The sequence below is a fragment of the Eulemur rufifrons genome, chromosome 10, assembly GCF_041146395.1.
Source record: "Eulemur rufifrons isolate Redbay chromosome 10, OSU_ERuf_1, whole genome shotgun sequence".
NCBI lineage: Eukaryota > Metazoa > Chordata > Mammalia > Primates > Lemuridae > Eulemur > Eulemur rufifrons.
The window spans coordinates 33,706,670-33,722,183 of record NC_090992.1 but is presented as its reverse complement, the minus strand read 5'-3'; the positions used below and the strand labels follow the sequence as shown (position 1 = coordinate 33,722,183).

The following is a 15,514-nucleotide window of genomic DNA, read 5'->3' as shown; positions in this document are numbered from 1 at the left end:
AGGCTCTCTTCCTTTCCTCTCTGTAACTGTAATATGGAATTGAAGTGTATTTTTATCTGCTAATCAAATGACCAAATAGGGATGTTTTTATTCTGAATTTAATGTGAATAAAATGTTTATGTTGCTCTTTCTGAGACAAAATAAAATTGGATATCACTTACAAATATGTTTTGATTTTTTTTTTTAAGTATTGAATCTCTGATCCTCAAATGGCAGAAGGAGGTCAGTGGACTTTGACTCGTAAATTCTTGTAAAGCATAGTGGCTTGTTGAGGTAACTCCTAATTGTCTTTAACAACCTTCGTTTCTATCCTCTTTTTTCCAAATGGCAGATACAGCAGATGATCCTTCGTAATCTAATTTTTATTACATCTTCATACGTGCAGTCACACAAGAGCTGTAATATTTGTCTGTTTTGTTCATTCCGAGTCTCCATTGTTTGGAACGCTGATAACAAATAGCAGATGTGCAACAAATAATCGTTGCTTTAATATTTCAAATCTCCAGTCTCATTTTACTTCCTAATCCCAAATTGCTGTCATAACTTTGTGAAGTAATATTACTCATTAGGATAATTTAGTTTATAATAATCGATTTATAAATGTAACCATATGATTTAATGTTTAGAGGATTCTTTCTTTCCATTCCTTCTACCTTCTAGTATAAATCCTGAACCAGAATGTCACTTAACCATCCTTCTAAAGGAGTATTCCATATTTAATTCAAGCACCAAAAAAATCATCTAGCTACTGGTAGTAATAGTATTTACTGAGCACTCGTTCTCTCTTAGGCTCTATTTTAAGCATATCACATACATTATTTTATTCTTTCAACAACTATGTGCATGATTAAGATTGGATGAAGAAACAGGAACAGAGAGGTAAAATAACCTGCCAGGTGATAACACTAGGATTTGAATCCAGGCAATCTGAACCCGGCCACCCTGTCCTGCACAAGAGCCTAATTTTCCAGTATTTAACTTTCTAGAGAATGAGACGTCTACATCCCTCCACCACTATTTCACATTTAACAATTAGATCTGTACAAGTATAATCATATTTAGATGTAACCATGGATTAAATTTAAACTTTTAGTAGTTCTAGTTCACTGCAAATCAGCTTATGTGTTTTGTAAGTAGTAAGCAACTTGCAAGTAACTATTCTTGTTGCTTGTGACCAGGTAAATTATATCACCAAATCTTTAATTTATATTCAGTAATTCCATCATCACTTAAAATCAACCACTGTTAGGAAATTCTTTATTTTTTCCCTCTGTTAATTTCCTCTTAATTCAAATAAAGTCATTTTATTTTGTCATGTCAGAATGTAGAGGTCAATTCAATACAGCAAATTTTTTTGAGTGTTGTAAAAATCTGGGGAAGGATATAATCGACCCATCTTGAGTCTGGCCTCTAATGGCATCAATCAGATACAGTGGGGATAGGGGACAGACCATGTATTTACTTAGAGGGGACAAAAACTAGTCATTTGGAAGTGTTCATATCCTTCCACCTCCTCCGAATCCACCAAAGGGAATTTTAATTTGATAGTACAATACCCACTTCATCTACCCTTAAAAAAAAGTTGATCTTACAAAGTCAGTTCCAATATTTTTATGAAAAAGTTTTAGAGAATGAGTAGAAAGGAACTGGTCATGAAAAGCTGGAGAAAATTTAGGTTGCTATACATAAAAAAGTCCCAGGAAGGAGAAGAAGAGGGAGAGATTACGAGTTTACTGGGCTGGAAATGGAGAAAGTGTTCAGGTGGAAGGCCTTTTGGTGAAGGAGACACTTTGAATAATATGGTGTATGAAAAAAATTGAAAGAAAGGGGGAGAAGGGGATATGAGAAGGGCTGCTTTGTGGTTATGGATTGAGCCTCCTTTCATGTATTTTGAAAGACCCTAGTAAAGAATGGAATTCCTTTTAATTTTGTGAGGAATGAGGAATGGTCCAATTGTGTGTTGAATTGCGCTCCTTTAGAACTCTGAACAGAAGAGCTGTGGTTTGAGATAAAGACTTGGGAACTGTAGACGTGTTTATGGGTGGGAGTGCCAAGGGCAAGGATATAGAGATGAGAAGAAGGCTGAGAAGGAACTTGCAGAACACATGAAACAGAAAAGCTCAGAAAGTAGAGGTACCCGGAAAAGGGACTGAAATAAGATACAAGTGAGGAGAAACTGGTCTCTGGGAACCTAAGGAGACAGTTTTAATAGTAGAATTTGGACAAAATATCAGATGCTGTAGAGGCAGAGACATGCTGTGCTGGAGCTAGGTTGGCCCAGCTTGTGAAAGTTAGTTGTTAAATTTTCAGGATTTTAATGAGCCAACTGTTATGCACAGCCATTTATAAAAATTAAATTGCATATACTGAAAATTAAACAAGTTATATTAAAAACAAAGGTAATAAATATACAAACCACATCACTTCCTGATTATTTTGCATTATTGAGAGCATTCATGTCAGTTGTATCTGTATAGTGGAAATACTGTATAATGTTCGTGCTACGGTACCATCTCTTCCCAACTATGCTCAGTGACATCACTTAGGTAATTTGAAATCAGTCATGGTAGGAGTATTTACACCACAGAAATTAGAAAACGCTACAAATCAGAGCGTTTTTTCCTGCAGGGAGAGCCAGTTAAATATTTACCAGCATATTACTGGAAAAATAGGATGAAAATCAAGAAAACTGTAATGGATTTAGCAGGAAGGAAACAACTTGTGCTTGAGTTTCAGTAGAAAGGTGGGTGACAAAAACTACGGTGAAGTGGGTTGAAGAATGAAATTATGAAAAGCGAAGAAACAAGTGTTCAAATAAGTTTGAGAACCATTGAATTAAAAAGAAGCAGATCGTTATTGTTGATGGTATTTTTTTTAAAAAATTGTAGGGCTTACAGAGTATATGTATACAATGCTAATATACTTGACTTTCTAAAATGAAGAACATATGCAAATTTATTTTATGATGGAAGCTTTTCTGTTGGAAAATCTTAAGGAACAATTTACCTACAGGACACATTTTGGGAAATTCTGCTCTAGTATTTCACAATTAAGATGATATTGGTCATTAAGTTTGACATAAATATTCTTGTTCTTAAACTTTCTTACTTTTTAAAAGAAATTTTGTCAAGAATGGATGTTGAATTTTATTGAGTATTTTTTTAAATATTTTTTGAGAATCATATGGTTTTTTAAAAAATTTGACCTCGTGCTAATGACACATTTTATTAGATTTTCTAATATTAAATCTTCTTTGCCTCTCTACGATAAATATAACTTAATTGTGGTGGTTCATTCTTTTAGTAAATTATTAAATTTGTTAATTAGCATTTTATTTATCATTTAATATCAATATTAATAATGGGATGATAATTTTCTCTTTTTTGTTTGTAAGGATTTAATATTAGTATTATGAGAAAAATTAATTTGGTTACCATATTTTTTCCTACTCAGAAACAGTTTACATAGCAAAAAAGTTATCTCCTCCTTGAAAATTTCAGAAAGTTCACCTGTAAAATTATCTAGGCCCAGAGCTTTTGGGGGAAGTAATCCTTTGATAAGGTTTCAGTTATTTCTATTACTTGTTTTTCTATTTCTTAAGTCAACTTTACCATTTATTCCATTTCAGACAAATTAGTCTGAGTAAATTGCCCTTACCCTCTATTATTACCTACTTAAATACTGGTAAAAATCCTATCCCAGATATAAAACAGTTGAATAAGCAGATATGAACAGCCTTCATCTTGTGTGCATTCTGTTGAAGTGTGAGGGCTGTCTGTAGTCTTCATAGCCTAGTTCTCTGGCTTACAGGGATGGGTAGGGGAGTTTATAATATAATGAATATAAACCCATCTGTATTTAATTAACCAGGTAGAGAATGTGATAGAACTATAATCCTTGATATGTGCTGCCCCCAGAATGGATCTTGTCTCTGCCCTTCCATATTTTATGTCTGGAGACTATTCCTTCTAAGATACAGTGCAATTCTGAATGGACACAAAGGAGAGTACTGATCTTAGTAGTGGAAGAGGGTTTGGGGAAAGTTACAGAATTCTGTCTGCCTCTGAAAGTAGTAGGAACCAGAATAGTTTTCTGTTTGATCTGACTCCTAGGATTATAAGCTAGGAATAGATAGATAGCAGTTTCTAGAAATCTTTAATTTTCCCCTGTCTACTTCTTGATGAATTCATATATATTTCAAAGGGAAATTGGAACAAGTATCAAGGAAAAATAGTATGGCTTAATCTTAACCTAGAATCAACATTCTTACTTTGTTACATAGAGATTTTGTTCATATTTTAAAATTAATATTCTTTCCTTTTGTTTTCACATATTGGAGCCCTTTTTGTAGTTGCCTTAAATGTAAAAGAAGTCAAAGTGGTAATTGCTTATAGATAAAGTTGTTTCTCATGTTGTACATGTTGTATATAATGAACAGTTTTGGTGTGGTTGCTCCTTTCATTTTTGGCTAACAAATTAGAGAATGTTTGTGTACATTGTTATAGGTCAGCAGTCATTGCCAGAAAACACGCAGGCATAAAACACTGACAAATTAGCTTTTTCTACAGAAAAAAACAAAATTGTTGGGAAAAAACATTTTTTTCCCATTCTAAAAACAAAATTGTTTTATTACTGATAACTGAGTCTGTGTTAAAAGGTTTTCAATTTCCAGATAGAAGTACTAAACAATACTAGAGAAAAAAATAAATAAACAAGCAAAGTACATTGGCTGGAGTTTATATTCTTTCATATTAGAGACAAGAAAATGGGAAAACATTTTCTCTTCATGGTCTACTACTTTTATGCCATGCATCAAGTAGTTTTGTAAATTCTAAATTGAAAGGTACAGAAGTAAAAGAGAAGAAAACATAGAGTTTTGTGTAGGTTAGACTGTGCAGAATGTTGGGTCTGGATGTGAATGTTGAAAGTATTCAGGCTGTGATGATAAGACTTTGGCACTAGGTGCTATTTTGTCTTTATGGAAAACACAGCTATTCTGGAATCCTTGAGTCTTTCATAAGAGACAAAGATGTAAATCCTAAGACCTATGCAATATTCACTTAGATATTCTGCTTTCTGAGTCTTCCTCTGAAAAATCTGCTCCATGCTGTATCTGCCATGCCTAAATGGTTGTGGCAACCACTGTACTTTCACCTTGGGCTTGTGAGGTTATGTTTTATTAAGTATCATTTTTGCAGTGTGTGGCTTTTATCACACATTTTTCAAGCATATTAATCCTTTTAAGATCTAGTTTTACTTAAGTCTGCACAATAATGTGGGTATCATCATCATTAATTTGACATAAAAGATGGAAAGGACCTTAACTCATGTTAGTGACCAAGCTGGGATAGCAGGTGAAGTGAATCAAATACGTGTCTCTTTTATGAAATAATTTTAAAAGATTTCCAGCCCTGCATGATTTATGATAAGTCATTTTGTGGTCTGTTGGTTATTTCTAGAGAATACAAAGCATTATAAGCTCCAGGCAAGCAAACATTCAAAATGAAGTCCAACAGAGAAAATAAATTTACTTGTGTGTGTACATTTTGGCAGCCTGAGTTGTGTAAGGATTGTGAATAGGTGTGTATATTGAAAATCTTGTTTCTTTTTAATTGTTCAGATTTGAAAGAAGCCAACTCTAAACCACAGATACACAGTGAGAAGGCCATTTTCTCAAAGAGTCGCCCTTTCACGGTACGTAAACTCAGAATTTATTATACTAAATGTGTATTTTAAAGTATTCTTTTTAATAACATACAAATTATTCATAGTACTTTATTGTAAAATTTCTTAGAGAGCTTTTGTTTTTGAATGCCGTAATAGTTTCTGCAACATAACTTATCAGTCAGTTGGAATACAGTGTGACATATTTGTCCAAGACAAAACAAAGATAGGAAGGTGACCTAGAAGTTGAGAAATAACTGAAATCCTTAAAAATAAATCCCCAGTACGTTGTTTACATTCCTCTTATTTTTCTACCCAAGTAATAATTACATTATTTTAGGCTCTTATGATACTTACAATTAAATTGAGATAAAAATTAAGCTCTCTTGCCTGGTTCCCCGTAGGCCATGCAGTCATAATCTCTGGTTACAAAAGAGAATGTAGTTCCATATATCCAGATATGCTCCATTCTAGGAGGAAGAATTACTGAGTTACAGCTAGTACCCCACATTGAAACTGCTTCCTTCCTGGGACTGACTAGATTGGGATATGATTTTAGGGGCTCCAGGCAAAGTTGTGGGAAGTCTACCATTAAGAATTTATACCCTTGAGGCCTGATCCTAGGGTTCTAAGGCAGTTCTTAGTCCCCAAGTGGGTTTGGGAAGTGAAGGAAACATTTTTTATGCAGTTTTATGTAGTTTTAGGACTGTTGACATCAGTAAATCATAAAAGTCACAAGATGGCTCGTTTTCCTTAAAATGGCCTAGAAACAGTGACTCCCTAGTAGCAAACTAGATGGTTGTTTCCAAATACAGGATGAGCATCCCAAATCCAAAAATGTGAAATCCGAAATACTCTAAAATCTGAAACTTTTTGAACACAGATGTGACACTCAAAGAAAATGCTCATTGGAGGATTTCGGATTTTCAGATTCAGGGTGCTGAACCAGTAAGTGTAATGTAAATATTCCCAAATTCAAAAAAATCTGAAATCTGAAACACTTCTGGTCTCAAGCATTTTGGATGAAGGATACTCACCCTGTACCATTTTCCCTTAAAGGAAACGAGAGCTCTTTGGAGAAGTGGTTGATTCTAAGGTTAGGACAAGGAAAATACAAGATGAGCCTGGAGGATCTTGTGGTGCCATAAAGTGAGGATATGCTCAAAAAGGAGCCAACCTGAAAGAGCACCCATGGCCAAAGCTGCAACAATTTGAGCAATAAAATAAGAATATTATTGGATTATAACCTCCCAAATAAACTATATACACACAAGTGCAGACTGAATAAATAAATAAATGGGAGAGAAGGAGAACTCTTCCTTGCAGAAGACTTTAAATTAATTAATGTAAAAGGAATGAGAGAAATAGAAAATTGTTGTCACAAAACCACAGCAATAATTGGTGCAGGCAAAATCCACGGATGAATACTAAAATTAGTGGGTGAAAGTTGAAGGAGAAATAGGATATTTGCATAACTTTAGAGTTTCTCTCCCCAAATATTTATTAATTACAAAGGGAAAAATAGTAACTTTACAGTAAGAGAATTCTGGAAGACACCAACTTAACCAAGTGATCAAGGTCAATACCAATGGCAATAAGACACATTGAGCTCATATACCCCTGCTATGATATCCTGAAAAGGGCACACTGTGTCTTGGGTATTCTTCCTCAAAATCCATAATCTCATTTGAACCATGAGAAAGCTTTACAAACCTAAATAGCACTTTTCAGCAGTGTCAAGGGCATAAAAGACAAACCTTTACTGAGAAACGGCGACAGATTTGGAGGAGAATATTGTCTGACAACTGAATTCAATGTGGGATCCTGGATTGAATTCCAGAACTGAAAGAGTACATTAGTGGGAAAACTGGTGAAATCCAAATAGTTCATAGTATTGTGCCATTGTCAATGTATTAGGTTGTTTTTTGCTTTTATTATTATTTTTAATTGACAATAATTGTACATGTTTATGGGGGTACAGTGTGACATTTCAATGCATGCATACAGTGTGTAATGATCAAATCAGGGGAATTAGCATATTCATCACCACAAACATGGATCATTTTTTTTGTTGGGAACATTTGAAATCTGTTCTTCTACCTATTTGAAAATATACAGTACATTATTGTTAATTATATTCACCCTACAGTGCTGTAGAACACTGGAACTTATTCCTCTTATCTAACTGTAATTTTGTATCTGGTAACCAACCTTGGGCTATTCCTCCCTTCCCCACCCTGCCACCACTGTTACCAGCCTCTACTAACCACAATTTTATTCTCTACTTTTATGAGATCAACTTTTTAAACCTCCACGTATGAATGAAAACACATGGCATTTGTCTTTCTGTGCCTGGCTTATTTCATGTAACGTAATATTCTCCAGATTCATCCATGTTCCCTGGAATGATAGGATTTCATTCTTTTTTATGGCTGAATAGTACTCCATTGTGCATATATATGACATTTTCTTTGTCCATTCATGTGGACACTTAGGTGTATTCCATATCTTGGCTTCAGTTTGTTAGCTTTGATAATTGTACTGTGGTTGTAATATGTTAACTGCAGGAGAAGCTGGGTGAAGGGTACATGTGAACTGGGTACATGTGAACTCTTTCTACTATCTTTACAACATTTCTGTAAGCCTCAGATCATTTCAAGATAAAAATGTTTTAAAAATCACACTGAAGTCACAAAATAATCATTCTTATTAGATTTTCACTAATTTATAGAGTGAGTTTCTGTTCATTTCCAAATCTTAGAACAGAGCAAGGCAGGGACATTCTTTTCATCAGGGCTGTTTCTAGATCTATGGTTTTTTGGTTTTTTTCTTTTATTTCAAAGTATTACAAGGGTACAAACAGTTTTGGTTACATGGATCACTTTTATAATGCTTGAGTCATGGTTATAAGTATGCCTGTCACTCAGATAATGTTCATTGTGTCCATTAAGTAGGTTATCGCCCTTCTCCTCCTCCCACCTTCCCTCTGCATGATTTCTGTTGAGTTTTACCTCCCTCTCTACACATGTGTGCTCATTGGTTAGTTCCAATTTAATAGTGGTACATGTGGTGTTTGTTTTTGCATTCTTTAGATACTTCACTTAGGATAACGGTCTCCAGTTCCATCCAAATTATTGCAAAAAGGCATTAAGTCATCCTTCTTCGTGGCTGAGTAGTATTCCATGGTGTGTGTGTGTGTGTGTGTGTGTGCGCGTGCACATGCGTGTATACACCACATTTTGTTAATCCACTCATGAATTGATGGGCACTTGGGTTGATTCCACATCTTTGCAAATGTGAATTGTGCTGTAATAAACATTCAAGTACAGGTGTCTTTTTGATAAAATGACTTCTTGTCCTTTGGGTAAATACCTTACATATTTGAGTCTTTTATCCATCTTGAATTAGTTTTTGTGAGTGGTGAGAGATATGGATCCTGTTCATTCTTCTGCATGTGACTGTCCAATTTCCCCAGCACCATTTATTGAATAGGGATTCTTTTCCCCAGTGTGTATTGTTTTCTGCTTTGTCAAAGATCAGTTGGCTATATGTGGATGGTTTTATGTCCGAGTTTTCTGTTCTCTTCCATTGGTCTATGTCTGTATATTTATGCCAATGCCATGCTGTTTTGGTTACTATAGCTTTGTAGTATAGTTTAAAGTTGGGTAATGTGATGCCCTCAGATTTGTTCCTTTTGCTTAAGAATTGCTTTGGCTATTTGGGCTCTTTTCTGGTTCCAAACAAAGCATAGAATTATTTTTTCTAGATCTGTGAAATATGACATTGGTATTTTGATGGGGATTGCATTGAATCTATAAATCACTTTGGGTATTTTGGACATTTTAACAATGTTGATTCTACTAATCCATGAGCAAAGATATGTTTTTCCATTTGTTCGTATCATCTGCAGTTTCTTTTCTCAGTGTTTCATAGTTTTCTTTGTAGAGATCTTTTACCTCCTTGGTTAAGTATATTCCTAGGTATTTTATTTTATTTGTAGATATTGTGAATGGTATTGAATCTTTGATTTGACTCTCAGCTTGACTGTTATTGGTGTATAGGAATGCTACTAATTATGTACATTGATTTTTGTACCCTGAGACTTTGCTGAATTTATTTATCAATTCCAGGAGTCTCTCGGTGGAATCTTTGGGGTTTTCTAGATATAAGATCATATCATCAGCAAAAAGCGATAGTTTGACCTCCTCTTTCCCAATTTGGATCCCTTAATTTCATTCTCTTGCCTGATTGCTCTGGGTAGGACTTCCAGCACTATGTTCAATAGAAGTGTTGACAATGGGCATCCTTGTCTTGTTCCAGTGGAAATGCTTTCAGCTTTTTCCCAATCAGTATGGCTGTGGGTTTGTCATATATGGCTTTAATAATTTTGAGATATGTTCCTTCTATGCGTAGTTTGTTGAGGGTTTTTTATCATGAAAGGGTGCTGAATTTTGTCAAATGTTTTTTCTGCATCTATTGAGATGATCATATGATCTTTGTTTTTGCTTCTGTTTATGTTGTGGATCATATTTATCGATTTACATATGTTGCCACACTCCCATCCCCACCTCTACCAGTTTGGTCTCTACTTACTGCTTCAGCCAGTTACTTCCCTCTAGAAAACCCGTGATTGGGAAAAACTCCACAAAGCTCTGCCTCTTTGGGAGCCACCTCTTAGCAAAGTTTTTATTTGGTGACAATCAGGGTCTGATTTGAATGTTCAAACCAAAACTGTGAAAGTGTTTTGATATCTCTTAGTCCATCAATCTTCATTACCCAAGACAAGATTTGAACAAGAATTTAGAATTAGTAGTCTTATATTTGTTTGAATGGTGAGATGAGAGAACACCGTATTGTTTCTAGGCAAAATAACTGAGAATTCGGTGAAGAAAAGTAGTACTTTGAGGCTAAGGGAACTTTGATTCTTAGAGGAAATCGTGACAGCATTAAATCAGTTTAACTTTAGAAAAGCCTAAAGCCATTTAAAATCAAAAGACCAAACTCTTAAAAGACAAAGTAAGGGGCAGGTATGTACTTTGGGATCTGTAAATAAATGAGTAGTCTAAAGTCAGGCATTTTGGCATGAAAAAGGAAATGCTAAGTATTTGGAATTTGACCCTGAATTGTTTTAGCTGGCAACTCTCTCTCTTACATGTTCATCCACTTTAGTAAACTACACTAGTTTATATTTTTTTTAGGTGCAACAAGAAATAACAGAAGTTGTATCTACAGTAGTCAAATTCATAGAGACAGAAAGTAGAATGGTGGTTACCAGGGGCTGGGATGGGGCAGGGGGGAAGGGGGAGCTGTTGTTTAATGGGTGCAGAGTTTCAGTTTTGCAAGATGAAAAGGATTGCTCACACAGCATTGTGAATGTACTTAATGCCACAGAATGTACACTTAAAAATGGTTAAAATAGTAAATTATTTATTATATATATTTTACCACCCTAGAAAAAGTAAAAAAGAAATAACAAATCTTCAGCAGTAGTTATATTCCACTTCTTTGCCAGGGTGCCCAGCTATGAGGAAAATCTCTGCTTAAGGGGACATTTATCCTTAAAAATATTTTTAAAAATTAAATCTAGAGATGATTCTCTGGACATCATTTACCGACTGGCAGTTTGAAAGGCCCCTATACCATAAATTGTGAAGTTAAAAAAAACCTGGTACACAGGAAACAGTAGAGCTGGGTGGCTGGGAGAGTTGCTTGTGGGGTTAATTTATAACTAAGACAAATGAATCTATAAAAAGAAGAAAAGCCCATAAGAAATATGTTAACTGATAGTAAGGGAGAAAAAGGGTTTAGATAAAAGATATCTGAACTTGTTTGGTCCCAAGGATTTTATGACTGAGGAATTCAATTATAGGTGTACTGGGTGGAGCAAATCACAATTCTGTAAATTACTAATAGGACGCAACGATCTTTATCATTTTCTGTATGTGCTCACATGCAAAGTTCATTCCTGCCCTCTGTAAATAAACTCTCTGCCTAGCTATACTGCTGTGTATGAATTCCGGGCTTCAGGATTGAAACATAGATAAAGTTTACTGTTAAAACCTTCAAGGTGGGTGGGTGGTACTTTTACAATAAGATTAGGAACTAGAACAAATTACTTTTGCTTTTAAATTTTGACCATTGGGTTTGTTTCATTTTATATTAATTTCTTTTAAGACTTTTTTATTGAAAAGCTGTAAATATTTTTAAAATAAGATCACAATCATACAAAGACTATTCTGTAGTTTCCTCCAGTTCTTGTCAACATGTATACATTTTTTACTTACAGTTACTGTATATGCAGCATTCGACACTCAGCTTCTTGCTGGCTTTCAGATTTTTCATAATGGCAACGTAACAGTCGATGTTAATGTTATCACATAATTTACTTACTCAGTTTTTTAAGGTGGTTTCTAGTTTTTTATTATTATATAATTACTATTTATTGCATTATTAATATCTTCATGCAATATTTCACTTAATTTTTAAAATTATTTTCTTCAGATAAATTGCCAGGAGAGGAAATTTTATGTTAAAGTGTTTGAGCAATTAATTACATTACTCTTGCATTAATTATTTTTACAACATTTTAAATTGCTATGAGGACATATTAATAGCAAATGAACAAAACATATAAAATGTCAATATATTTTGGAAATATATTTAAATGATTTCTGTTGATTTGAATGAATTATCATTTACTTACAGCTCTGTGTACATAATAGTGGGAGAGTAGAGAGTGAAGAGCTTCCCGGTTGTTTAGAGATGAGAAAAATGTGGGGGGGTTTTTGTTGTTTAAAAAAAATCTACTTAATATCAAGGAAGTTACAGATTATCTTCTGAGGCTATGCCAAATTTAAATAAAATGTAAAGACTTTGTTGTGGGTTCTTTATGGCCTTTAAGTCCAAGTTGCTAGGTATGAGAAAGAAATGACTGCTTTTGAAAATGCAGAATGAACAAAGTAGGACTTCCATAGAGATGGAGTCAAATCAATTTTTAAAAATATTTATTTAAAATCAAATATTTTTAAATTTGTGGTTTGAATATTTGAGGGAATAATTTTAGAATAAAGATATAATAAGAGAAAATTTTAAGGTACAAAATTATAGAAAAAAGAATTATGGGTGAAATTTTCTCCTTTTTATTCTCAACTTTCTGTTTGGGTGTTAAGTATCTTCATTCTCTCTCCTTCCCCAATTTTGTTTGCCTCAAAAAAAATGCAATTATGAGGTCTACAGTCCTAACCATAGCATACTTGGTTCTTTAGTTACTTCCAACCACTTCTGTATTATAAAAAATGTGTATAAATTTTACTACAGTATTATATAGTAAGAGCTCAATAATTGGAAGCTACTATTATTCCATGGGGCAAAAGGAAAGCAAGTATGATCTCTTTCATGTTATTCTAGTTTTTTTTTTTTTTTTCCTTTAAGCTCATGAACTTCTTATTCTTCAATCCAGATCCTGGATCTGAAATAATTTAAGTTATTAAATGTTTGATATTTTTAACCTTTTACACTCCCAGTAGAGAGGACATAGGAAATTTAGTGACGTAAACATCTTTAATAATCTTTAAAAGTCATAAGACTTGGTAGCTAGGACAAGAAACAATTAGGTATAAATTTCAGGGAAATACCATAATGGCATGACTTTTGTTTTCTTTTGTTAGCAAGCCACATGGCTTTCCTCTCAAACCAAGGAATACGCAGTGTGGTCTCCTTTTAAGATTTCAGTTTTGTCTGCATCACAGAAATGTATGTTTCCCTAAGTTTACTTGCTATAATTTGTGATTGCTATTTTTCTTATCTGCGAAGGAAGTACAGCAGCTCCCACTGGGGAAATACCATGTTAAGTTGATCCTAAAATAAGAAATCTAAGGGAAAGGTCACATCCTAATAACTTGTGCAAATCTAAATTCCCATGGAGCTTTAAAATCATTTCGTAGGAGTGGAGTATTAACAATGTGTTATTGAACTTCTTTCAGATAGTGTCGCAAAATTGAAGTACTTTTGTGTATAGAAGTAATCACTGAAGTATAAATACAATTGATAAGATCTCATTTTTTTTAACCAATCTATTATGAATATCCAGAGAAATCTAGTATGACTAATAAACCACAAAATCTTTTTTTTTGTTACTTTCATTGGAAATATAAAGGAAATTTATAATAATTACATACAATGAAAATGATTTTTCCTATTATTACAGAGATGTTTAATACTCAGCTTTTTTACTAACACTGACCTCTAGTTGTACTTTGGAAGAACCCGAACCATGTCATTCCAGAGAAATTCACTGCTTTTGGAGCCAGGAATCCTGGGTTATAGTCTCTCCTCTTCGGTTAATTGGCCATCTCTTCGTTTTCTTATCTGTTAGGTAAGGAGGTGTTTATTGTGAGGATCATGTAAGATGCAGTATATAAAGGGCTTAGAAAAATTTTACAGCATATATAACTTAAAGGTATTAATATAATCATTGTCTTTACTTTTTTATCTTTTCCAAAGGAAGAAATCAAAGTAGAGAGGTCAAGTAAATTATTCTGTCCCACTCAAGCTACCAGCCACCGATAAACCCTCATCAGTGCCCTGCTCACTGGCCAAATCCAAGTCATTTTTTAAAAAGGATGGGATTTAAATGGAAGCTGCTCCATTATGCTGAGTACACAGATATTATATTTTGCAATAGGGATACTGCAGTAAGGATTTCCTAGCAAATAATAACTTTTTTGAGGATGCATTATTAGAAATGTGTCTTGGATATTTATTTATTTATTGCTTTAGAGAAATGTGCATCAATATTCCTTAGTCTATGCTTTCTTACTACAAATTAAAGCTGAGCAGAATGTGACTTTTGTCTTTTGACCTACTGATATTTATTTCCTTTCTGGTGATAATGTTTTTAGTAATTTAAGAGTTATAGGAACATACCTGGGTGCCCCTACCTGCTGGAACCCAGTCTGTAGCATGAGCCATTTGTTGAAATTATTTAGATATTTCTGCATTTATTTATTTTGGTTTCAGACTCCATAATAATCATTACTGTATAATAAGAAATAAATACAAAATTATTTACTTAAATGCATACCTATGTGATATAAGTTCTAAGAATCTCTACAGTGATTCAGTATCTTTTTAATATCTTTGTTCAGGAAAAGCACTAAGCTCCTTCATCATGTTAATTAGTTTGGTTTTTTATTTTATGTTATGCACCAACATGAAAAGTATGAGATGTAAGAGGGTCACATCAGTACCCTACCACATATACACCAGAAAAAGCTGTTCTTGTGCTTACTGGAAGCAATCATCCTTTTAAAAATGCACAATCTATGTATCTGACAGTGCGGACTCACTTCCTTGAAGTTCACATCCTTCTAAAGAACAACTGGCTCGAGATGAGTGGGGGCTAGCGTGGGGTGGGTGGCTTGCTTTGTACAAGTTACAAAAAATCTTGCTGATGGGTGTTCTTAATATATAAGCGGCAACTATTTTATGCGTCACACTTTGGAATAACAGTAATAGCAATGGTGAATGAGATCCAAGAATTCATTTTCTTGTACACTTCTGCTGCTAGGTGCCAAATGCTGCCAGGAGGGAAACAAAACTTCTCCGTGTGTGAACCTTCTGGTTGCTGCTACTATAAACTTTTCTAACCATCCATTTTATTTCTATTGGTATCATTTTAGTTCACATTTTCCTTATTCCTCACTGGGTTATTGCAGATTGTCTTTCTCACTTAGCAATCCACTATTTCCATTCCATCCTCCAATCCCCAAAGTTACCTGTCTCACACGCCATGAAGACATTTCACCCCCTTTCAGGCAGCCAGAGATGCTTTGTGGTCAGCCTCAACCCA

At 34.2% G+C, this 15,514-nt stretch overlaps 1 protein-coding gene across 7 annotated transcripts in view; it reads left to right on the top strand.

Moving 5' to 3' along the window:
* PPARG (peroxisome proliferator activated receptor gamma) overlaps positions 1–15,514 on the top strand; it is a 129,734-nt gene that overhangs the window by 16,127 nt on the left and 98,093 nt on the right. For 6 of the 7 annotated variants that reach the window (XM_069483961.1, XM_069483959.1, XM_069483966.1 and 3 more), the window contains exon 2: positions 5,621–5,694. The exons of the other annotated variant lie outside the window; for it this stretch is intronic. The gene's annotated coding sequence lies outside the window, so the exon portion shown is untranslated. The remainder of the gene's footprint in view (positions 1–5,620; positions 5,695–15,514) is intronic. 7 annotated transcript variants of the gene reach the window in all.